The 25,730-nt window shown below is 39.4% G+C and overlaps 1 protein-coding gene across 1 annotated transcript in view; it reads right to left on the reverse strand.

The window, feature by feature from the left end:
* The window catches only part of chrm2a (cholinergic receptor, muscarinic 2a), a 74,411-nt gene that overhangs the window by 33,601 nt on the left and 15,080 nt on the right, over window positions 1–25,730 (reverse strand). The window contains exon 3 of the mRNA XM_030720435.1: window positions 9,441–9,585. The gene's annotated coding sequence lies outside the window, so the exon portion shown is untranslated. The remainder of the gene's footprint in view (window positions 1–9,440; window positions 9,586–25,730) is intronic.

Genomic DNA, 25,730 nt, shown 5'->3' on the forward strand with positions numbered 1-25,730 from the left:
GTGGCACCATTGAGGCATTGCTGCAAACTAGGTTGGCACTTAGCTGAGCTATCTGATGTGTTTTAATATTTTACATCTTACCATTTGGCTCATTTCCAAAAAATTCAATCTGCATCTCAAAACTGCAACACATTAACCCCAAGCAGCCATCAAATATTTAATGAACGCGTTCACAAACTAAAGGCCATCTGACTGCAGTGTCCAGTGGGTAATGAGATCACCAGTGTGATAGAAAAAAATTTTTTAATGTAAAAATAGGAACCTATAGTTTCTGTATTTCCTACATCCCAGAGAGAGAAATGATCCTTATCTTTGAGGAAGGTGGCCATCCATCAGCAATTTATCTCAGTTTATCAGTCTGCCCAAGTTGAAATGTGCAATGATGTTGGACATTAATCAAATCCTGACATCTCACATTCAAGACTAAGACATGCATCCTTTCCTTTCTTCCTGCCCAAATCTGGTCATTGCCCTGCTCAGGCTCTCTGGCTGCAGGTTTAAACACAAGTGGTGCCAGGTGCCAACGCCAGACTGCTAAAGGGCTGTGTCATGTTACAAGGGCATGAGACCATGCAATGAAAATCAAAAAAGCAACATGATAAAATCTTGTACTTCAGCAACGTCATTACAATTTTATTGTCATAAATGTATTGCTGAAGTGCTCTTAGAGGCTGCCCTGTTAGAAAGAGCAGAGACGAGAAGCATAGAAAGCTACATTTACTCTCTGTGTCAGGAATAATCTTGTCATAGAAAATGCTGCAGAACAAGGGGAGAGAGCTTCTTGTGGCTGAGTTTGTTTTCTCTTCTGTTAGACTCCCTACTGACCACTCGTTCAATCTGTTTTAGAAATTACTGAGTGCTATTGATGTACTGAATCGAAACTATCACAGGAGTGAAGGTTGTCATAAATTGATCGTCTTGGACACCGGCTCAAACTCTCGGGTCTACATTTATGTCAGAGCATTGATCTAACGTGGTCTGCCAAAGGTCCGTCTATGTAGAGCAAAATTTGAAGGAAAATCTGTCAGTGATGTAAGTGCTTGATTCAGCCTCAGAGAGTAACTCCTGCAGTCAATCATAAAACCCTTTGGAGGACTTGAATTTTTCAGATGGATGAATATCTGGATACAAAATAGAAGGGAGCCAGATGTGACCCTGGAACAATTCCCATCATTTTCTCTCTACTATCAAATATAAAGGATGTTCTGAAGCTGCTCTTGGTTGAATTCCATTCTTTCCTTTATTGTGTTATCACTGCAGCAAAGTATTTTATGAACAAGGTCTGTGTGGATTTTACATGATACATGTACTATATAATTTTACTTGACAATCCTGGAACATTAAGTTCATGAGATTTGATCTGTTGATAGCACCACCGTAGCACTTGATGATTTATGTCATCGTGGCTTATAATTTAAGCATACTGCACAAAGTAATTTTATGCACATTCTTACATTTACTTTGTTGCAGAGCAACACTGTGGTTATTCTGAGAACACTATTTGTCTAAGTAAGATCTTTTTTGCCTTGTCTCACAGTTGCATGTTTACACTCTTTTACTGTGACAGAGTTCCATTTGGAGGTACCAGAGGGCTTGTAGTGAATGTAGATGTGCTAAAAAAAAAAAAAAAAGCAAAGTTTTAAGACTTTTTTCACTTCCATCCATCCATCTTTTTAACAGGTAGGTCATGGAGGGCTGCAGGGCATCCCAGCTGGACATCCTAGACAGGTTACCAGTACATCACAGGGCTAACACTGTCAGACATTCGCACTCGCTTCCACACCTATAGTCAATTTAGATGATCTTTCCCTAACTGTAATCTGTTTTGAGTGTGGGATAAAGCCATAGCACCTGGAGAAAACCCATAAAGGCACAAAGAGAACATGCAAACTCCACATATGCATGAATACCCCAGTTGACCAGTGGATTGTTGTGAGGTGTCAGTACTAATGAGTGTCTTAATATTTTTTTCCCCCCATGTTTATATTTCACTCAGTCATAAAATGTCACTATCTTTCATGCACATTTGGAGGCCACTTTGGTCTATTTTTTAAGAGTGAAAGGGCATTTTATTGTCTAGCACAACAGGCTGTAAGGGATGACTGAAAAAGTTCATTGTGAAGTATTTCTTTAACTGAATGTTGACCCTTTTCAATAACAAATTTAAACCTTTTGCACCTGCAGTCAAAATCATGAGAAATGTCAGCAGCAATGCAATTGCAGGTGCCATGCACCCTCTCTTTTGCACAGCTAACACAAGAGGGAGAATTCATGCAGAAAATTGCATTTTTTTTTTATGTTGCCCTCATACTGAGTGGCTGTAACATGTATGCAAATCGTGGTGCCTCAGAACATTTCTGTCACTGATGTGGAGAGTATTCGAAATGGCTTAAAATAAAATAGTTTGACTGCTTAACATACATACAGTATACAGTCTAATGTACATGCACTGAGAGGTACATCTTTATCTTTTATGAGATTTCATGAGATTATCTGTTTTAATAACAGCCACAATGGATGGTAATGTTCTGAGAGAGCAGCCTTAATGTGTTCCCAGTGCTAATGCACAGATTACTACCCGCCTTTCATGATGGCTCTTGACCCCCTCCTGGAGAAACATGGTGTACAAACATAATATCTTCTGTCATTAAAGTACCACAAGAATGTTGCATAGACTGACACACTGCTAATGTTCTTCCCTGTTTGCTCTCTGGTGAGGACACACAGACTCCCTTTCTGTGAATATGAGAAACTTCACACGGCTTTGTCTGAGGTGTGTGTGCCAATTATTACCAAGACATTTAGGAAATAGACGGAACCAGTAAGTACATACTGTTTAGGCAAAGGTCCTTTTAATATTAAACAACACTGGCAGAAGGCGTGAATGCTTGTCTGTCTCTGTATGCTAGTCCTCTGACAGACTGGTGGTCTGTCCAGGATACACAGTGCCTTTGGCCCCACTACAGCCTAGAACTGGATGCATGGATGTTCCCCTCATTTCACACACATATTAATTTTCATGCATGGTCAGCATGCAGAAAGCAGTGCTCTTGCTAAATGTGAATCAGAGTTTTGAAAAACTGCTTGACATTTCTTCCACTTGCCTAATTCACTGCACTTAAATCAGTGAAGAAGCTGTGACAAAAACACATCAGCAGTCCAACATTACACATCAATTTACTACTGAAAGAGGATCCCCATTTGCATAACCCAGGGGACATAGAGCTTAGATAGTTTTCATCACTTGTGTTCTCCAGAATGATCACGGGTTGTATAAGACAATTCTTTTCTATGTGATTAACCTCTTGCTCCTAGATTTTTTATTGTGTCCCAGATTGGAATAACTTCCACTAATCAGCCCTTCTCAGGTCCATACTGATTTCTCTCCTGATGTGATCTTCAGCATATTGAGGCTAAATCTATATGGAATGCATTATTCATACCCCCAATACAAGCCCCATGCATTGATTTATGATCATAGATGAATAATACATATATAATTCCAAGCAGTGAAGCTTTTGCAATCATATTTTCCAATTCTTTATTTTTCTGTGATAAAGGTGTTTATGAAGCAAGAATAATAACACTTGGAGACATGAAACTTAATGCTGAGATCTCAAATTCCTCTGATTACCTACAGTAGGCCCCAAAACTTTCATTATTACACATATAGGTGGTGCTGTAATATTTAAATTTTAACACTTATTTGGATAAAGGCATTTATAATCTCTTGGTTAAGTGTACCTTTACTCTGGTTTAGAAATGTCAGGTTTTTAAATGCTTTTTTTTCCCCCACCATGGCTCATTAAGCCAAACAATGGGCTTAGGATCAAATTCCCCAGGTGACCAAGTCCAGCTTGTCAATAATGCGGCAATTCATATGTGCAGTTCACTTACAAGTGCCCATTTAAACACGTTCAAACTCTTGCAGTCTTCTTGAACCCTTATCATTGCTCCTTGCTGCTATAGTCACTGATTTCTTTAGCTCATTATTCTCAGGGATTTGATCAAGTAATAACCCTCATGTGAATGACATGTGGCTTTAATAATTGGTAATTGCCAGGACACGTATCCCTCGCTTCTGTTGTGATGCATGTTGAGAGGAATGGAGGTCAGGAAGTGAGAGACGCCTCAGGTAGCTATTCTTGGCCTTGGCTTCGAGTCATTCACATTCTCTAATTGCCCAAGTTAACACGTGACAAAAGATGAACAGCAGCCCTTCATCCAGCAAGGCAAATGGCAAGCACTGGACACGCGCTCCACATGGCGGAAGAGAACAGTTTATATGTTGACATTTACAACCTAATTAAAACCAACAAGGGAAATGATCCTCACAGGGTCAGATACTTATTCACACAAGTAGTTAGACACAAAATAAAGTCTACAAGCACTTGCACAGACAATGACACGATCCTGCACACAGTTTAACCACTCTACACATTTGCTAATCCCACCCAGCTGGAATAACTTGCTCATTTGAATCGCTAAAATCCTAAGATGATTAAAATATATTACCATGTCAGAGAAATTCGTACTCGTAATATTAAAGATGCATATATGCACATAAATTCCCCAAAGCCCCCCTATGTTTTGATTAGGAGATGAGAGGAAAAAAAAATTGTAGGTAACAAATAAAATGAATCAAAGGTGGAATTTTAAACAGTGTAAAGTTGTTATAGGAATACATTTGCACATCATTGCAGTATTTGTTCACAAGCACAGACTAAACTACCCGGGGCGGAGCAGAGTCTGCTGTCACATCTTACTTATCAAGCAGGAACGTGCCTCACAGCCACTTGTTTCAGTTTTTCTATGGTAATAGAGGACATGGACTGAACTCTAGCTCTTCAGGGTGAAGGACTTTTTTCTGCAAACTGTATGAATTGCACTGCAGTTGTTTTCCTTCATTTGATGTGACGTTTGATTGGAAACCGGTATAAAGAAAATCTGACTTTGGTTTAGTGTTAACAATTTTAAGAGTGCACAGATTATGTTTCATTAATTCCATGTCATTGTATTTCTTTATGAGAAACGCAGCACATTCCTCATTTAGTTGTGATGCCTAATGCCACTGTAATAAGCTTTATTCATTAAGATGCCCTTTAATTCCTTCCCTTCATAGAGCAGTACCAGCAGTACACCCCATGCTTACATGCTTGCTGTTATGACACTCTGTGTGGTGAATAAAGACAAAATGACATGGAACAAACCAGTCCTGCAGCTGTATTTGTTAATTTAAAACAGTTTGTTGAGGGCAAAATAATGTTTATATATAAAATTTTATGTATATCTACACATTTTTTTATGTGCTTCCACATTTCGACTTAAGGAACCAATAGGTGTTTGTTTAGTGCATGTTAATCATTTACAACTGGCTTTCCCTATCTTATTGTCATGGGTAATTGACTATGCAGCATATGGAAACCAGAGACCTGGAGGCGACACAGAGGAAGAGGCACACTGGGATGGAAGAATCTGCGATCACTGAAGCGTGTCAAACATTTTTCCCTTTTCCCTCCATTCAATTACTATATCTTGTTTACTTATTAATTTTTCCTTCTCCCACCACAACCCTCCCGACCATCTCTTTATGTTTTACATTTGAAAATGTGCAACTTCAACATACGTGCCTTTCGTCCATCTGTCTCGCCTCGCCTTAATTTTCCTCTTTATTCGTACTCCTACTCAGTCTAACAGTGAACCCATATCTCGATTAGACCTCTGGAAATGCCTGTGCAATTTCCTGGAAGATTATAGTGATGGATTTACACAATATCAATCAGAGCAGAGATGTGGCTCAAAATAGCCCTCCACTACAGGCGGGAGATGTTTTTGAGCAGTGGTCAAAGTCCATATTTGCTCAAGTGCTTTCTTTATACACATCATTAAAACTGCATTTTTTTTAATTATATGAAATAAGCAGTTGCAATGATTTTAAAAAGAGAGGGGAAAAAAAAAAAAAAACTAGTGGGCCTCCTGACAGCAGTTACCTCAAATCAAGATGAGCCATCCCTGGTGACTTTTCTTCTAATTTGACTAGTTTTTCACTTGCTTCCTTCAACAAACTACTCTAGATGAGGTCACATTCCTCTGACCTTGGGGCATTATTACCCTGTAATCATGTATTGCTCTGCATGGCTACATTTGTTATTTCTCGTTGACAGCCTAATGTTTGAAGAAAGCAGTTTTACCTGATGGATGATCATAAGACTGGAAGAGGCTATATCAGCATCATGCCTCACCAGTGAATTATGCACAACAAAATCCCATAGACGCCTGAACCAGCTGCCCACAATACCTGCCTTCTCAAACCAGCTTTATGCACTGGGTATTACTGCCAGACGTGTGAGGACTTCTCAGCTTGTCAGAATGTGCACGAATCCAATTCATTACCGTGGTGTTTACGTGCCTTCTTAAATCAAATAGGCTGTCAGTCTTTACATTACAATGCTGTCATGAAAAATTGTTGACTTATTTTTAAGCAGCATAGGCTGGACAACTGATTCATGGGTCTCGGGCCATTCATGATCACAGAAATCAATCGGGGCTGCTCCTCTGGCCCGCACTTTGTCTGTTGGCAGCAATAGGGATAATGTGTCAAAGTGGGCCTCCTCCATCTTGTCACTTTAAGTGCAATCAATAATGCTTCCCCACCGACCGAACACCTCTGAATACCAGCCCTCCCCTCTCCCCACACTAGGCTGAACATTTCAATCAATATTTGACTGGGGGGGCTAAAACATCTGCAGGAACAACAACAAAAAGTGAGGTGGAATTAAATGCTTTACAATATACTGAAGACAGCAAGTACATGCTGCAGGAGTGTCTCTGCAGGACCAGCAATGCAATGAAGACAAAAAAATTTTAATTCTCTATTCTATTCTCGATTCTACCTATAAATATCACGTTTGTGTTGTGCAGATTTTACATGGTTTGAGTCTCAGCAGAAAACAATTTCACAGCCGGTCATAATTAAACAATTAAACTGCTGTTTAAACTAAACTCAATTTGGCAAATCAAGCACCACATCACAGCTCAATCACTGCTACAATACAAGTATCTGAAGAAGATGTTTTTCATCTTTAAACACAGTTTTCCAGCAGTGTTTTGCTGTGTGAATATGTTGTCCCGACAGCCTCATACATCACCGTAGACAATTCTCAATGTATGGCTTGCCGTCGGCTTCCAGACGGGTTCAATCAATAAAAGCTAGCCTCTGGCCAACGTATCTGTAAATTAGTCTACCTAAAAAATTCAACAAGCCCAGAGAGTGGTTAGATGTGTGCACATAGGTGCTTGGCCCTGGAAACGATTGTATTAATTGCCTCGGGGATTATGAGACACAGACCTCCACTCCCTCATGCATATTTGACACTTCTAGCAGCACACTCTCAAGCCCCTGTTGCAGCTAATGGATGGTGTTTGGCGCAGTGTTGCATATGTATTAGCTACCAACTTATGAGTGGGTATGCAGTGAGCACATCCCCATGCACGCCTATCTGTCTGCGCTAGTGTGTCGTCTGTTATCTTGAGCCAAGCAGGGTAAGTGCAGGGCTGGGTGGTCAGGTTGCTGGTTCCTAATTGGTATGACTACTCCCACTACTCTTGCCCTCAAAGGCTGGCACTGCCCTCCTCTCTTAATCTGTGCCAGGGATTTGGCTCGCTTGACACTCAACTGACCTGACAGTCCTTTGGGTGTCTGTTGCAAACAAATATACACGCAAAAAATCTAAATGGATGACTGTACAGACACTTAACCACAAGAACTCCAGCACAAAGAGACAAACTCTCATGCAAATGAGAGACACAGATATGCAGTCACTCAGACAAGCGCACGCACACATCAGCACAAAATCACAGTTCAAAGAGCTGCAACTCCATTTGAGATATGTTTCTGGACAGCATCACTATGATGTAGGGGGAGAGCTCTTGACAGTGTTGTTAGGGGAACGGCATCAAACAGTGGTGTGAGTATGTGTGAGTATGTGCAGATGCCATATCTGCTGATAATGTCCGCACGAAGCCCTTGAATGAGAAGTGAGGTTGTTGATATCAAGTACTTGCACATAGCTATACATGGTGTCATTTTTGTCTGAAGAGCTCATCTGGCACAGCAGAGTGACATCTGATCTGATGGCTTTTGAAACTTCTGAACATGATGCACGGCCTCAGAAACATATTCGTGTCTAGTCAAATATGCAAATATTTTATTAAGGGATACTGACAGGGAAAATATGCTGCAAAATCATAAAAAGTCTTCGAACACGGTGCACTAAATGACTGACGCTGATGAAGCAATAACTTCAGCCTCTGATTACAGGGGAAAAAGTGTCAACCCCACAGCAAGGAGCAAACAGAACTGCAAATTGGTGGTTTAGCAGCTATAAAACTAATAAACAGTCTCAACACCACCAGAGATGCGAATGCTTTTTGTATGAACCTGCATTTAAGTAACAATCGCTTATCTTAAAGCTGCAAAAGTGGATAATGTAGTCAAGGAAACAACACAACAATGACATATTATTAACTTATGAGGTTATGAGAGCTAAACAGATATTTACACAGCAGACATTGAACACATCAGCATTAACTTGCCATCCTTCCCAAATTCCTGTGGGAACTGTCTTTCTCGTTAGCTGCTAAATTCCTCTTTAGATTCACCATCTAGTCGCTAACCATTTCTGTCACCTGTTCAGTGCCAATGTACAGTGCAACAATAACAATTTAACAATTTTATTTCTGAGAAACAGGTGCCAGTTGCTTCTGGAAAAGAAGCTGATGAGAGCGCTGAGACTGATCCAAACCAGTAAAGTCAAAGGCCATAAAATAAAAAAAACTGATATGAAATGTAGATAAACAATGATAGAGTAATAGAGCTTTAAAATAAAAACATGGGAAATGACGACAAACCGAGTCAACAAAGAAAGTGAGCTATCGCATCCTTGTCTAGAGTGATACAAAGTTCAATTAGTTTCTCATAAATGCTGCCAAAAAAGTCAGTTTAGACATCTTACCATTAATCAAAACTTACCTGTGATTGTCTGAATTTTCTGAGTTCAGGGTGATTGTAACACAACAAATATAGAGAATGTGAGGATTCATAGTTCTCTTTAATTCATTGTCAAGACCTCATATGTAACTGTGGTAACACACTTGGAAAGTAAGAAAACTGCCACTTACACACTTTAATAATGGTTCAAGGATGCTCTTTGAGTTAAGTTAGAAATTCAGCACACAAAAATGTAGGTTAAAAACAGACATGAATACAGAGAGTGGGAGTGATATTTCACTACAATATTTGAAGAGATGGGTCATAATTTTGAAATGATTCACTTATAAAATCAGAGCAGAGCATGAGTTAATCTCTTCTGGGGTTTGACTTGGTCTGAGTAATAAGTGAACTCTCTATCACTGCAGAGTCAGAGTGCATCCGTACTTACGGCAAGTGTTAAGCAGTCTGTTGGGCTTTCTCGTGCTTGGTTGACATATTCTGAGTGTCCGTTTAGTGTAGCACCAGAGACGCTTGGTTGGACTGGAAGAGACTGGCTGATCAGGCTCCAGCTTCATGGTTAATAGCCATGGCCACTGTACAAAAACAAAGATGAAACAGAATGAGCAATGGAAACCCTTCCAACTCCAGACAGAACGCAGGCATTGGGTGATTCTCCAAAACTGATCGATGGCCATACATAGCAATGTTTTGGAACTTCTTCCATCTTTACAGAGCACATACAATACAGTTCAAAAATGTTTCACCTTCTTGATTGATACTGCTCTGTAATATGTTTCTGTATTCCTTTTCCATAGGCTTGTTGAACTGACATTGTTTCTTTTAGTGAATATTCATGAGGAATCTCTGAGATAAGTCTAAAAAAAATGCAGTGATTTCAGTGGACTTAATGCTATCAGGGGCACAATCATCATATTGCTTCACCCGTATCTTCCAAAATAGCCATTCTGATGAGAGTGTCCCGTCTGTGCAATCAACAACTATGCTAGCTTCTCGGCAGGACACTACCTCTCAGCTGAGCACATGCACACACACGTGGGGGCGGGACTGCTGCAGGCATTTCTGTCTTCGTTTTGGAGTGAAGGCCAGTGCTGATATAAAACTTGTTAATTGTAACTATTTTATTAGAATCGAAAACCTGAATGAAGTGTAGCTGGGTGGTCAAAATCTATGACTTAGTTCCATAATAGAGTTTTTTCATCTGGGCTAAATAATTTTTGAATGTGACATTTTTTGTTAATTTGTGGCTGTAAGGCACATTACAAATGTACTGGCAGAGGTTGTATTTTTGTGTGCCATTAAAATGCAAGAACCCTTCTTACTGTGTCTTCTGTTAGCTGCTTGCCAGGACTTCTTCAACACTGTCCTAAGACAGTGGTGCTGTTTCAAGGGCAGAAAAGTATCATAGACCACTTTGTAAGTTATACAGTATTCAGTCCCAGCAGACCTATAATACCCATTATCCATAATGTACATGTCCGGCATGAGAACCACAGAAAATGATGGTGATTCTGACCGCTCCTGATGCAAATGACTGTGGCCTGAGTTCTCTATATGTTCCCACCCTCTGTGGGAGACACAGCCCTTTGAGACCATTACCCCAGAGTGCTGAAGCACTCTCACCCATATGGCCACTAAAAGGCACACCTCATGTTTAAATGACAATTTATACATAACTCCTCAAAGACGTTTCAAAATCTCTCTAACCAAGCCTTGTGCACTTAATGAAAATAACTCTTAACCAGCTGCTGCTTGTGTCTTTAGCATAATGGAAGATAAAAATGTGAAAATAAATAATTAAATAAAATAACTCCTTTGAACTGTGGCAGAAAAATAACCTTAGCTAAAGAAGCCAGGGGAAGGGAAGACAGGAGCAGGTGATAATAGGATAAACCCTGAGCCCCGAGGCCACAGTGTTTAGTACACTAAGCTGAGTCTGTGTTGCTGAAAAGATGTAGTGTCACGATAACTTGTGTTTATGAGACATCGCTGCATGCACACATTACTGTCTGCACCGTGTCATTCATGTTATAACTAATCACAAAACACGAGATGGCAGAGAAATCCTAGAACACCCCCCCCCCCCCCCCCCCACACACACACACACACGCGCACACACACACTTTTAAAACAAAAGGTCAAATAGACAATACATTGGCCAAACCATTTCCCCATGGTTAAAATCTGCCCAGTGATCACTGTCTCTGGTGCTCTAACTCATTTATTATGCTAATAGGAAAAGCCGTTAGGCTGATCAGACATTGCATAAACTTAAGTGTGCTTCAGAGTTCTCTAATCATATAAGAAAATGATTTGAAAGCTGCTAGCAATTCTGCTGAATTATGACATGATGGAAATTATTCACAAAGCTGTCAGATGATAAAGGTTTTAAATATCTAATAGGTAGCTGTGGATGGGGACTGCACTCTTCCTGGCCAACAGCCATTTAAATTCTTCATCATCAAATCTGAGAATTCTGAATAATTTTCCTGTAAAGCTAAATGCTAAATGGACTGGTTCTTATATGGCGCTTTTCTACTCCGCATTAGCACTCAAAGCACTTTATTCAGACAAGGGCTTGCTACATCTAAATTCTTTCTAACATTCACACACAAAATCACACTACCATGAATACATCAGGAGCAACTTGGGGTTCAGTATCTTGCCCAAGGTTACATTGTCATGCAGACCGGAGCAGCCAGGGATTAAACCATCAACCTTCTGATTAGTTGATGACCTGCTCTACCTCCTGAGTCACAGGCACCCAAGTCAGGCCAATCATATAGAGCTGAGATATACTTGAGATTGGCTGGCTGTGGAATGACTCTGGACTTACTTACTCTATATGACAGAAAAAAGGGCCATCAAGGTTATAAAAATGCAATGTAGGTTCTCCCTGGGTGTAGTATGACCCAGAAAGCTGTCTTTACCCACACTCAATCGCCTTAATCTCACATGAATTACTTCATTCTCTAGGGGGGGGACTCTGATTTAATAGAGTGACCAACCTGTCTAGCAGACTGTCATCACTGTGGAGAACTAAACATTTGGTAAGGAGCACATTTCCTGACTTGCTTTGGCACTGGATGGACTGTAACAACCTGACACTTGTCTAAGCCCCGCAAAGATTTAGGAAAGAATTATTCTATTTTCTGCCAGAAAAAGCTGGTCAGCGAGTCAGTTCGGGTAGCCAGGATTCTTTTTCAAATCTTCTATAGCTGCACAAATTTCACAAACCTTACATTTTGTGGTTGGAATCTTCATACTTAACAAATTTATTCCAGTCATTGTGTGGACAATCTAATTGTATTCTTTATGCATACAGGTACCACCAGGAAACAAATTACAAAAGGCGGTTGAGCTGTCTACCAATCACATTTACACCTGATTGCCCTTCTAAAACATCAAGACAGTAGTACCTATTCTTGAAATGTATCTCCTAGATACACCAGCCCATCACATCAACACTGTTGCATAGATACCCCTCATACCTTCAAAGAGCTTTGACCCATTGCCGTATGGATAGGACTTCGCAGGGGTGTCATTTGCTGTCACTGTGATAGTGGCAGTGGGTCCTTTGGATACTGTCAACCTGATTTTATTGCCAGATATGCATTAGATGTCCTTTTGGTGTCAGTGCCACGACAGTAGTAACTCCCAAGTACTGCTTGCCACAAATGCACTTTTCTATACGCAGGATTAATGTTGGAAGGGGGCATATTTTAAACCAAAACACAATCTTGTAGAGAGCAAGTGAAAAGAAAAGAATCACACGAAGCCAAGACCGTGGGCTCTTTGTGTTCCCCATGTTGTTCCTCTGTAGTTTTTGTGTAGCTGCATGTGTTATGAGGGGAATGTGCTCAGTCTCCAACATTACTTTGACACTTAAAACCAGCATAAATAACATCAAGATGAATGCTAAGGGTTTTAAAACTACTGGTGTTACTTCACCTGTCAGTAGTTTTAATGTTGCATATAACCAAAAAGTAGTTACAGTTCTACTTTCCATTGGTAAGTGTTTGTGATTTGCTTTTTATAGGAATTTGTCTGTTTTAGGCTGATGTTCAGAGGACTTCTAACTTGTTAAGATGAAGGTTAAATGTAGCAATTATAAAAATGATCAATATGCTTCTTAGGGGACATTTGAAGCTAATTTTCTAATGATACCAGTTACTGGACACAGAGAATATAAATTCACAGGATGAACCACAGGATGTTTGAGAACAAAACAACAACCTTATAAATGTTTCAAGGTAATCTGTGTTTTGTGTTGTTTTTTCTTTCCTTCTAGTTTACATTCAGCATCACTTACCAAAACACCGTGTCTTGCAAACATACTAAATGAATTTTCTTCATCCATCACCGGCTGAATAGATTTTTGGGAGATTGGATATTTGAAATTGGTCATTGTTGACACCAGTGTTTTTCCCTGTTTCTTGCTGCCAGCAGTTGTCAGCAGAATTGCATGTGACAGGCAGCAGATACAGCCATCTTTGGGACTGACAAACATCTTGAGGACCAAACCATAACAGCATTGATCTGTTGCACTTTTAGCGGTCAAAAAGGTCTGAGGGGGAAATGTTTAAAAACACAAATTGTTAATGGTGTACTGTAGTTGCATTAAAAAAAATCACTGTTATTTTAATCATTGATTAATAAAGTCACTTTTGAAGCCTAATTTTTCTCTGAATTCAGTTTGTCTTTGTCTTTTCTTTATGACATACTTAACTGAATATATTTGAGTGCTAGATTCATGGTTTAATAAATCAAAACATTTAAAATGATAACCACTTTTGGATGCAGGAAATTTTTTATTTTTTTTTTAAATAGATCAATCAATAAAGAAAATTTAATAAAGAAAAAATATCACTTTTCTTTGCAGCCCTAACACAAACAAACTTTTGGAGTGAGTTAAAGATGACGTGTAATAATGAATGATGAATCTGTGAATCTGTACATGATGTCTTGTCAAAGTTATTTCCTCACTTCATATAGAGAAATTGCTTTTCACAACAAATTGATAAATAATCTTAGTGATGGACTCTGTTGTACTATTGAAGGGCAGACTGTGGTGTGTGTGTGTGTGTGAGTGCGCACGCACGCAAGTTTTGACCACTAAAATGAAATAAAAGTTCATTTAAATAATGCTTCAAAATACCGCCCCAAATAAGTGTCCAGATGTGTTTCAGTACAGCTGAGTAACAGGATTTGCTCCTAGAAGGACTTTTGTAGGACTCATCAATCTAAATTTAAGCAGATGATGTTCTTTGCAAACGCTTGCCAAATTGCACTTTCATACTAGCTCTATACTGGCTAGGGGCTGGAGAGTAGCCATTATAGCTCATGTAACATCTGCTTATATATTGTAGAATGCGTTTGGCTAAATCTCTAAACAGCAGTAAACCTCAGAGCCAGCAGCAGAACAGGTCAGCTGCTGCTGCTAGAGAGCCTGTCCACAAACTAAACAAATCTACTGCAACTCACAATAGACATTTTCACTGTGACTTATGTCTAAATTTTCTCATGTTGCACAGCTACCAGAACTGAGACTGGGACATATTTTAAGGTTCTTAGTGTTCATGGGGTGTGGTTGAATAGATAAAAAAAAAAAAAAGTATTTTCCTGGGCAGCACAGTAATACAGTGCTTAGTACTGTCACCTCAAAGCAAGATGGTTCTGGGCCTTTCTATGGTTGTGTGTTCTCTCGGGGTAATCCACAGTCCAAGGACAACTGGTGATTTTCATTTGGCCCTCGGTGTGAATGCGAGTGCATCTCACTTAATATCAGCTTGGATATGCTACAGTACAGCCCCCACAACTGATGGATGGATGGATGGATGGATGGATGGATGGATGGATTGCTTTTCCTAAAAAAGAAAATTCTGACCTCAGTGGAAAACTTCATGAGGTCAATGAAAGATTTAAAGAATAAGGATTTAGGAAAAAATCATCTATGAAAATCATGCCACACTGATCAACTTAATTATATAATGGCAGATGCTGATGTGGAGCTGCAATGTAATGCAAACAATGTTTTGAAGATGGACAACAAAAGGCACATCTTGGATATTTGTCCTGTGCATTTTTTTATATGTTGTTTCATGGAAGCTATATATACCTGGAAAACCAGATAATAAAATATTGCTATATTGCCAATGCTGGAATAGGGGAAATGAGGAATACCAGTTACCAGATGCAACAGTAAAATGAGAGGGGTTGCTCATATTCTTGGCCACTGATATATTCTCTTCCTGATGATGCAATTAAACCTTTGCCTTTATTAAAGCTTTCAGTATCTGTGACTGAAGTCAAATTAATTAATGATAATCCTAAAGGCTGGTAATAAAGGAAGGCTCAAAATGAGGATATAACTAAAGCAGAGTTGACACACAATATAACCTTAACTTTACTTTGATCATTTTGATATAGCAATCTTTATACACACATAAAACACTTCCAAACCTGTGTTATAAAAAAAGTTGACAAGCTGGTTTTACTAATCACAGCTAACCTGCAGGTTTAAGATAGTATTGACAGTTTGGTTGTATAAGCATCTTAGCAAGTTATACCATAAGATGGAAATGGATCTATAGTTTACATAAAGATCTGCATCCTTTGTCAGTCATGTTGACCGTTTGTTTTCGTGGACTGTCAGATGGTGCATTACTTTAATTGTGAGGCAGCATTATCACCATTCCTTTTCTTATGGATAGTCCTGTGTATTCTCTGTTAAAGGAGATAAGAAAGGAAGCACCTTTTTTCTCAGCAGTCCAAATTCACCTACATCTTATTACCACTTAGGCAATTCTGTATTTTTTAACTCAGAACCATCATAAGGAAAAGATTTCCCCAAGACTGGGTCTGACCATGGTCTTGGCCTTGCACTATTATGAATATAGCTCACTGTGGGTCATATGGACATAAAAATATAATAAAATTGGCCTAAATACATAAATGTACACAGAAAGAAATGGCATGCACATTAAAGGAAATGAAGACTGGTGGATACTAAGCTACACTTGATATCTACAGAGATTAAACCATTCATATCACAGCATCACCTCACAATACCCCTTCCTGAAATTGCTGTTTTATGTCCAGTGACATCTGCATCTCCACAAGATTCCCCTTAAGAGGGCATTTTCTAACAAAAACATGTTCACACTGCTATGAACTGTCGGAAGCGCTTTTGAGAGATCTCATCGAAAGCATAAGCAATAAAACAAGCCTTCCAGTGTTTCCATTTTTAAATACTCAGAAGGGAAGGTCTATAATGCAGTTTCCTAGTACTTGGCGTCCCCTGACTGAAACTGCCAGGGCCCTCCTTCAAGTGTGGGCTGCTGCTTTCCTGCAACATCAGCATTATGTTAGAAAGGAATGAGAGGCTGCGTCTATAAGTGTAAACGCGGTCATAGATCTCAGTGGACATCTACACCGGCTCTTCATTATCTGCTCTCAGCTAACATCCCAGTTGGGGGCCATGTGTCTGGATAAAAAGTCTTGATTACGTAACTGTCTGAAAGGCTGGCTGTCAGCTTGTTTACACATCAATGCATCAATCTTCCAATACCTTTTTATTTCTTTAGAATATCAGAGATGTATGCTTCCAGTATACATAATGGATCAACAGGCTTGCCCAGCTGGTAAATGTTTTCCTGTGGTTGATCAGGACATCCAAATAACAAGTATCTTACTGTATCTTGACTAATGCAGACATCAATCTTACTATCAGTAGGTGGATATTTTTGCACCTGCATGTTGAGCCAAATCCTTCAGCTTGAAAGACAGCAGAGCAATGAGTGTGTAGCACACCCATTGCTCTGGGTGTTGCTTGGATGAGTGCAAAACCCAAACCAAACAAAGAGAAAGATTAGTGGATCTGTTTAACCTCAGGGCAAAAGGCTATGGTATTAGACCACGGCGTTTGCTTAGCTATTTGCACTGTCGGCTGCCTTCCTCTCATGCGTTCCCTCTATAGTATGTCCTGACTGTCCAATTCAAAGCTAACAGCACTAATTAGATCAATCACCGAATGACTTTTTTTTTTTTTCCGATTAGTTGCACATGGGATTTTGGAATCAGTGTCTGTCTTGCTTCAGTGTCATCTGTACCAATCACCCAGTTGTATCTGTGTTCCGTAGTTCATTTAGGCACATATGTAGTCAAGCACTGAAACCCATTAAGTATTAAGTATGACAGACTGTAAATTAAAAAAATGATCACTGAAAATTGTGATGTGTTTAAGAAACAAAATCACACAGATCTTGATATGTTATTTTAATGGGGACCTGGAAATGGACTTTCTAGCTTAACAAACAAATGTATAGATTGCATCTAAATGATGGATGCAGCCCATGTGATGTCACCCATTGGTCTGTGAAGTACTGTCCTGAGTGTTTTTTCCACTGTCACCCTCTTGGTGTTTTGATGCCAACTGAGCGAGGGGTGGATCTGACTAAGAAACTGAGCAACCCTGCATGCTTGTACACTCGTAGTGACTTGTCACTCACACAGCAGGTGTAAAGTATCCACTGCTTTATCCTCCTCCTTGACTTAAGTGGGAACCACACTTTACAAACAATTGTGTTGTATTCAATAAGACCTGAAAGAAGTGATTGAGACCACAAACTCATAAGGGCATGCTTTTACTGAGGTCAGGTCAAGGAAACTGAAAGGTTCCCCATAGACTTCAATACATCTGGAGTTCTTTTTACAACCAAAGGACTTTACTGGTAATAATTTTAAACTACTGCACTGGCTTCAAGGATATGTCCATTTTTATATGAAATCTATGATACAAAGAACTGCCATTGACGGTAACTTGTGTCTTGCCTAAGGAAATATGAGCAAGAGGAGCTTGGGGTTAACTGGTGTAAGTAAACCCCTGAAAAATGATTAAATAATGTTTGAGTGACGTTGAATAGAAGAAAAAAAACATTGTTTTTACGCAGCCCTTAAGCTTCAGCAGATGTAAAATATGCTGCAATATATGGAGTATGTTGCAGTATGTTGTTTTTTTATTCAAACCCAGAGTGCCTTTAAATGTTGAAAGTGAAGTGTTTCCTATAGTGGATTAATCTTTCCACCAAAACAAACAAGCAAACAAAAAAAAACAATAAATAAATAAACGATTCTGCTGGTTTCTCAATAGACTGGCATCTTTTAGCCAACAAAATACACACATATACAGCTGAGCAGAAGTTTCACTTCTACTTTTGTATCATTCCCAACAATATTCAACAATACATTAGTCTAAACTTTACCCTACTGACACACGTACAGGAATAACCTTTAAGAAAAAAAATAATAAAATGAAATAAACCATAAACTGAATTCTTTCATGAAGGCATGAGAGAAACAATCCGGAAGATTTTTAAAAGCTTGGAATAGGATCAGCATGAGAGAAGAAGCCACTATTTCTGGGGAGTGATATTAATTTCAGAAGCATCAGCTAATGTTCAAAAGCTCGCTGATGTCAAAACAAGCTTAAGTGTGTCTAGGCAAAACTGTCTTAGCAAAGATTACATCTTTCCTTGAATTTCCATTTTCTCTTGGATTTAATGCTTCTACTTCAGAGCTACAATAAGTAACTGCCTGGGCGACTGCATCCTCCAGAATCTGTTTCACAAGCGTTCTTGAGGTATATGCTTTTAAGTAACAAAAAATGTAAAAATTTTAGTCACAATTCTTAAATAAGTAAGCAGCCTTCACAGGTTTCCACTGTTGTTACCCTGTTATTCCAACTTTCCTTCTTCTTGGAGTTTAGAGTCACATTTTCTGCTTTCCAGAGTGTAGGGCAATACTCTCAGCTCTTGCTGAAAGTATCTTTTTGGACATGTTGCTCATTGTTGTTTAACCTCAAGAAATTCTGATGCTCTACAGCTATGACTATGTCATCTCCATCACTTGATGCTTGCACTGCTCTTCACAGAGACCCAGTACAAATTGAGGTTTGTGCTTAAAGGCTGAACTGGTACCATCACATTTTGAGACATCAAAACATTGAACGCCGCATCATTGGACAAACCTGTCACTTTGGCTCCACTCAGAAACCCCGTCTAACTGTCATGGTGATTCAAAGTCAAGACAACTGTCTCACTCCATTTTCGCAATACTTTAATAAATGAAGGGTGAAAAAGAAAACACCTTAGACAACTGGTAGGAATAATGATATATGTCTGTGCATTCTTATAACAAATTGTAATGTTTATCATATTTAAATGATGATCTACTGTATGTACAGGTACTGATGTTGTGTAAATGGGTTTAAGAGTTACCTGCACTTGGAACTGCTGCTGGTTTTCAAAAGACTGCAACCCTCCTAAAATGGGAATCACTCAGAAGTGTCTTTGATGTTGGTGCCAATAACCTCCCAATGCGAGGTCGGATTTTTTTCTTTTTCCTTCCAGGTGTTATACTACCTGTCTGAGTTAAAAAAAAAAAAAATAAAAAATACTTGTTTGCTGTGGTAGGGTTTCACTGAGAGAAAAATGGAGCAGCTAATATAGCAAATAACAAAAATGTGTTTGTTCTCTACCTCTCAGGCTGTGAGCAAAAGGGAAAGATTAGATCAAAATCTGCAGATGGAAAAGTTTGTCTGAAATTAGTTTGTGAACATGGCCTCTCATATATAAATTTAAACACTACTGTACAGAGATTTAAGATGATAGTACAACAAGAAAAACAATATAGGTTTATTCAATTTTTCTTTCAACATGAATGATAAGCAATCCAATTTAGCCTTTGCCCCTTTGATAAAACGCTACCTGTGTATTTACAGAAATCCATTCTATCAGTCCTTGCTGTTGAAAAATGTGCTTTTACACCATTCATCCTCTCTTCAGTTGAATCCACTTTCTTGGCCAGGATCAGAATTTTACAAAAGGATGAAAAAGATTTGGACTTAAAAGTTCAGGGCGAGACCTCATAGAGAACGGAGCAAGGGTTACCCGACTACGGAGAGAATAAGAGGTGGAGATCACATCCAAGGAGATAAGATGGAATTTCACTTTGCTGTTATTTAACAGTAATCTGGAAGGTAACTAAATAAACCCTGCATGCAGCGTCACTGGGGTTTTACTCACGTATCTCTAAATCTACCTTTATATGACTGCAGCACTGTGAGAACCTGCCATGGATTCTTTTCAACATATAAGCAAAGTAGCGCATGATGCACAACCTTTTGTGCCAGAGTCATTTAAATTATATATTCCTTTTATACAGTAAGACGTCAAGGAGCTCGGAACAGTTCTGTGGAAATATGGGTTAAGCAGATATAGCAGACAGAAATTATTTGCTGTCTCACAAAATTATGTTAAGGGCTCATGCATATGGATTTAATTTGTCATTTCTTTTTTGCGTTTTTAGACATCCTTTCCCACATGCTGGTTTAGAAGAGCTGTATGATACATTTATAACGCTCTTGATCACCATAATCCTATTGGTGGATTACAAGTAACACTTTTAAAGAAGTATTACCTTCGTGTGGTATCAGCAGCTTTTCAAACCGAGCCTTTAAATCCCTTATCATTTATTTGTATTAGATGTTGCAGATATTTCTTTCCAGCTTTTCAAACGACAGCTGGTAGAACTTTTGCTGTTTCACAGTGAAGCACAGAGGGTCACTACAAGTTATTGCTATCTCTCATACAGTAAAACCGAGGTTATAGTGAAAGCTTAAACACATGGAAATGCCAATAACCCATATCTCACACTCTGAAGTAGGGTTTATGTAGTACCACACCAGCATTTATGCCATACATAAAAATATGGTTCCTCTCTGTTTCTTCTCTAAATTGCACAGTCACTATTTTCCTCTGCTGCACTGACTGCATTGGACTGTAACACAGAGTGACTATCAACCCACCACCTCACATGTGGTTTAAAACAAATGCCCTTCTTGAGAGCCACTTGAGCCTGGCTCCAGGCTGCTTTTTACTTTCAGTACCACTACTTACTAGATATCAGTGTTTGTGCTATGCAATCATACACTCCATATTGTAAATTCTCCCTCACTAACCAACCTTATCAGCATTTGCTAATAACTTCACTATTCCCTTCTCCAACACTTCCACATGGAAGCAACTTCTGACATCTTACTCAAAAGTAGTAATCTGTGAAAGTAAGATGACAGTAAATAGTTGTGAGTTGGGATACCTGGACCCTACAGAGGTTGGACAGGTAGTCAGCTCCTCTGGGATGACACATCAATACATGCCATTGCCAGAAGGTTTGCTGTGCCTCCCAGCACAGTCTCAAGAGCATGGAGGAGATTCTGCAGTTACTCTAGGAGAGCTGGACAGGGCCATAGAAGGTCCTTCACCCATGGACAGGACTAACATCTGCACTTTTGTGCAAGGAAGAACAGGATGCACACTGCCAGAGCCCTACAAAATTACCTTCAGCATGCCACTCGTGTGAATGTTTCTGACCAAACAATCAGAAACAGACTTCATGAAGGTGGCCTAAGTGCCCAGTGTCCTCTATTGGGCCCTCACTGCCTGGCACCATGAAGCCCAATTGGCATTTGTCATAGAATACCAGAATTGGTAGGTGCACCACAATGGTGCTCTGTCCAAGTCATGGGAAATGTTATGCTGTAATGCTGCCTGTAATGCTGCTTACCATCACTGATTTGGTGGTGGGTCAGTGATGGTCCAGGGAAGCATTACCATGAAGGGACACACAGACCTCTACAGGCTAGGCAACGGCACCCTGACTGCCATTAGGTATTGTGATGAAATCCTTGGACCCATTGTCAGACCCTATGCTGGTGCAATGAGTCAATTCAATTCAATTTTATTTATATAGCGCCAAATCACAACAAACAGTCACCTCAAGGCGCTTTGTATTGCGAGTAAAGACCCTACAATAATACAGAGAAAACTCAACAGTCAAAAACGACCCCCTATGAGCAGCACTTGGCGACAGTGGAAAGGAAAAACTCCCTTTTAACAGGAAGAAACCTCCAGCAGAACCAGGCTCAGGGAGGGGCAGTCATCTGCCACGACCGGTTGGGCTGAGGGGAGAGAAAAGACATGCTGTGGAAGAGAGCCAGAGATTAATAACAATTAATGAATAAATGCAGAGTGGAGTATAAACAAAGTAAATAAGGTGAATGAAAAGAAACAGTCTATTGTGGGAACCCCCCCAGCAGCCTAGGCCTATAGCAGCATAACTAAGGAATGGTTCAGGGTCACCTGATCCAGCCCTAACTATAAGCTTTATCAAAAAGGAAAGTTTTAAGCCTAATCTTAAAAATAGAGAGGGTGTATGTCTCCCGAATCCAAGCTGGAAGCTGGTTCCACAGAAGAGGGGCCTGAAAGCTGATGGCTGGGACATTATGTTTTGGTCCATCCAGTGCTGCCAGGTTGCACCTCAGACTGTCCAGGAGCTCAGTGATGCCCTGGTCCAGATCTGGGAAGAGATCCCCCAGGACACCATCCTTCGTCTCATTAGGAGCATGCCCCAACATTGTCAGGCATGTATGCAAGCACATGGGGGTCCTTACCATCTACTGAGTACCCTTTAAAGTTGCTCCAATAAAATTTGGGCAAAACTGATTAGCCTGACATCATTTTATCACTTTGATTTTGGGGGTGTCTTTGAATTCAGCCCTCTTTAGGTTGACAATTTTCATTTCCATCAAGCAATATGGCATCCTTTCATTCCTAACACATTACCCAGTCCATATTGGTATGAATATCCAGCATGATCTCTTTAACCCCCACTGAGATCTGATGCATTTTCAAAGTGTTCCTTTTTTTTGAGAACTGTAAATGTAAAGATAACATAGAAGGAAAAGACAAAAACAAACAAACAAAAAATACTACTGAGATTGGTGGTTCATTAAATTTTCAACATCATTTATTTAAATATTAATGTACCATGCTTATTATTGTACAGTGTAAATAAGAAAACTTATTATGAGGTGTGAAATGTACCAACGCTTTTAATGCCCTGAAGTTTTAGCCAACATCGTCTTTTCAACAACAGGCAGGAAAATATAAACCCAGAATTTTTCATTATATTATGTGAACATCTGTAAAAGAATTGCACTTCATACAACAGTAACAATGTTTTATTTCACTCTAGTGAGCCCAGTACAATCCTCTGGTCAGGGGGATTATACTAAATCACACTCATAAGTGCAATAGGATGTGGGACACATGCTACATACAGTAAGCTGATCATCCACACTCCAGCCCTCATTCTACTAAATGGGAAGATATCCGTCTAATGTGACACATTTGACTTTGAAAGACAAAATGCTAAATAGTCAGATGTTTATCTTTACATTACCTTAAAGAGAGTCATTTTTTGATGATGTTGACCTAACAAACATGTGCCCACTCAGTCTGACAATAGGATAATGTCTTTCTTTGCAGAGAAAAATTGTGCATATCATTGTACAAATTTAAGGAGGAATCAAAACATGATAATGTATGTATTTCAGAAAATGTTAGTATATAACATTTTAACAGGCTGTGAATCATCTCCTAAATCCCTCTGCAAATCATCTTGCAATCCCCTGGGAGGTACCATCCTGCGGTCTGCTCTAGATTAATACCCAGGCATTTCTGTGGAATTGATTATTTAACTTTTTTTTTTTTTTCTTTTTAGTATTGCGTTTTATCTCAGTCCAGCAGAATGGCTTTGCGCTGTCATAGAGGGCTTTGCCAGTGAACTGAAATCCTTAGTGCAGGTGTGGAAAGCAGAGTGGTGAAGGGGCTCCTTCACTTCTGGACTCCACTGATAACCTTAACGTTTGACCACGTATTGTGTGCAGGCAGCTGGTTTTTATGAAAGCTTGTGGTGATGCTTTCCTCCAAACAGATTCGCATTTTTTGTTCTCGCACGACTTTTGAGTTTTGAAAAGGCGAGCAAACTCTTGAAAGGAAAATAGATGGCACACAGCTTCAGTTGCTGCACAGACCTGATTAATGAGCATTTCTTATCAGCAATCTGCTTATTTTGTTGCTAGGATGGAGGACGCTTCAGACAAATTGAACCGCTCGTGCTAAATGGTCAGTGAAGCGAATTCCTAAAGAGATACATTTTGCATACCTATGGTGGGTGAGTTTGTTGTTATAACTTGAATCTAAGAACTATAAACTGCTGAGTATTTAAAATATTAATTTCAGAGTTCTGGCACTCAAATGGTTTTATAATGAATTAGTCAACCTTGGAAATGAAAACTTCCACTGTCAGCTGGATGGCAGTCAAACCTGTTTGCACTGCTTCAATAAGAAGAAAAGACATGAAGTGCTTGCATGCTGATTTTGCAATTAGGTTATTGGTCACTCTTCCCCTTTCTTTCTCTCACTCACTGTATCTCTCTATGTCGTCCTCTTCTTCTCAGCCATGAGTTTGTTACCGATTGCTGGATGTCAAAAGCTAGTGTTTAAACTCAAAAATTGTAGTTTTTATTCTCTATAAAAAAAATAAAAATCTTGCAGTTACTAGATACAAACACAACCACTGAACTACTTCTGTGCTACCAAACCAAGCTCCTCTACCCATCCCAACCCCCTCCGTCACCAATTCCTGTCTTCACACTGCAGCCATTTTCCAGAGCGATTTCAGGGGATAATAGCACTCACAAATCATCCGCTGGGCACTGAAGCCCATAAAATTGATGTGCCTTCGCTTCAAAACAATGGAGGGGCCTTATGAAGGGCCTCATGATGTCATAACTTTAGTAAGTGACAGCCTGGACAGGTGTATTTTGGCCCCCAAATGGGCAGAGTGCCAATGAAAGCCCAGTAAGGAAAACTTCATCAATTGCCATGTCAAGAGATATCAAGACTTTTGGGTAAGCAACCATGAGAAGTTTTCATACTAAACAAACTGGCAGCTTTCACCTTAAAAACCAGGCCACCAATCTCAAGTGACTAATGCTTCACTCTAAGTAATAGAAATAGAGAAATAACTGAATAAATATAAACCAAAAATAAAAGCCAGAAAAACCAAAGTCTAAAATTGAAAATATATCACAGATCTTTTGTACCAGTAAGTGTTGTTTGGGTTTTGCTTGAAAGTAATAAATTATTCATATGGTCAGGTTAAAGGATATTTTAACTCTCTGGAGCTTTTGTTTAAACTGTAATTGAATGGGAACACAGATTCAGTTAAAGATGAATGAACTTTATTTTTTTCACAGGAAAAATCGGCATTCTTCACATGACTTTTAATTAATTCCTCCTGCACTTGTTGACATTCTTCATAAAGGGTGTATGGGTTAAGCACACCTCCAGTGAGAAAAGATTCAAAAGCCACTTACATGCTAAAAAGAATTATGAATGACTGAGGAGCATGGCCTGATTGAAAATTGATTGACTTAGCCACGTTACACCTGGTCTCATAGCATTTCACATCCTTCATGCACAGCCAGTTTGATGCATTTTTCAATAAGTAGCTCTACGGCAGCATAACCTTTTCATACTTGTGTTTCTCTGTGGGTAAAAATTGTTTGGATGAAGCCATGTTGCCTCCGCAGATCCAAGCCATTACTTCAAAGAGACAGGGTGGGGATGATCTTTGCATGACGGATGCAGCTTTCCTAGCTGTGGGTGCTGCAGCACGAGCAGCATCTCATATCTGGGTTTCATGTTCCATTGCCCTGCAACTACTGCAAACAAAAAAAAAACTAACTGAAAGCAACTTCTTATTTTCCAAGATGGATACTTCATGTCATTTTGTGGACTGATCCTGAGTCTGC

Source organism: Archocentrus centrarchus, chromosome 23, assembly GCF_007364275.1.
Source record: "Archocentrus centrarchus isolate MPI-CPG fArcCen1 chromosome 23, fArcCen1, whole genome shotgun sequence".
Taxonomy (NCBI): Eukaryota; Metazoa; Chordata; class Actinopteri; order Cichliformes; family Cichlidae; genus Archocentrus; species Archocentrus centrarchus.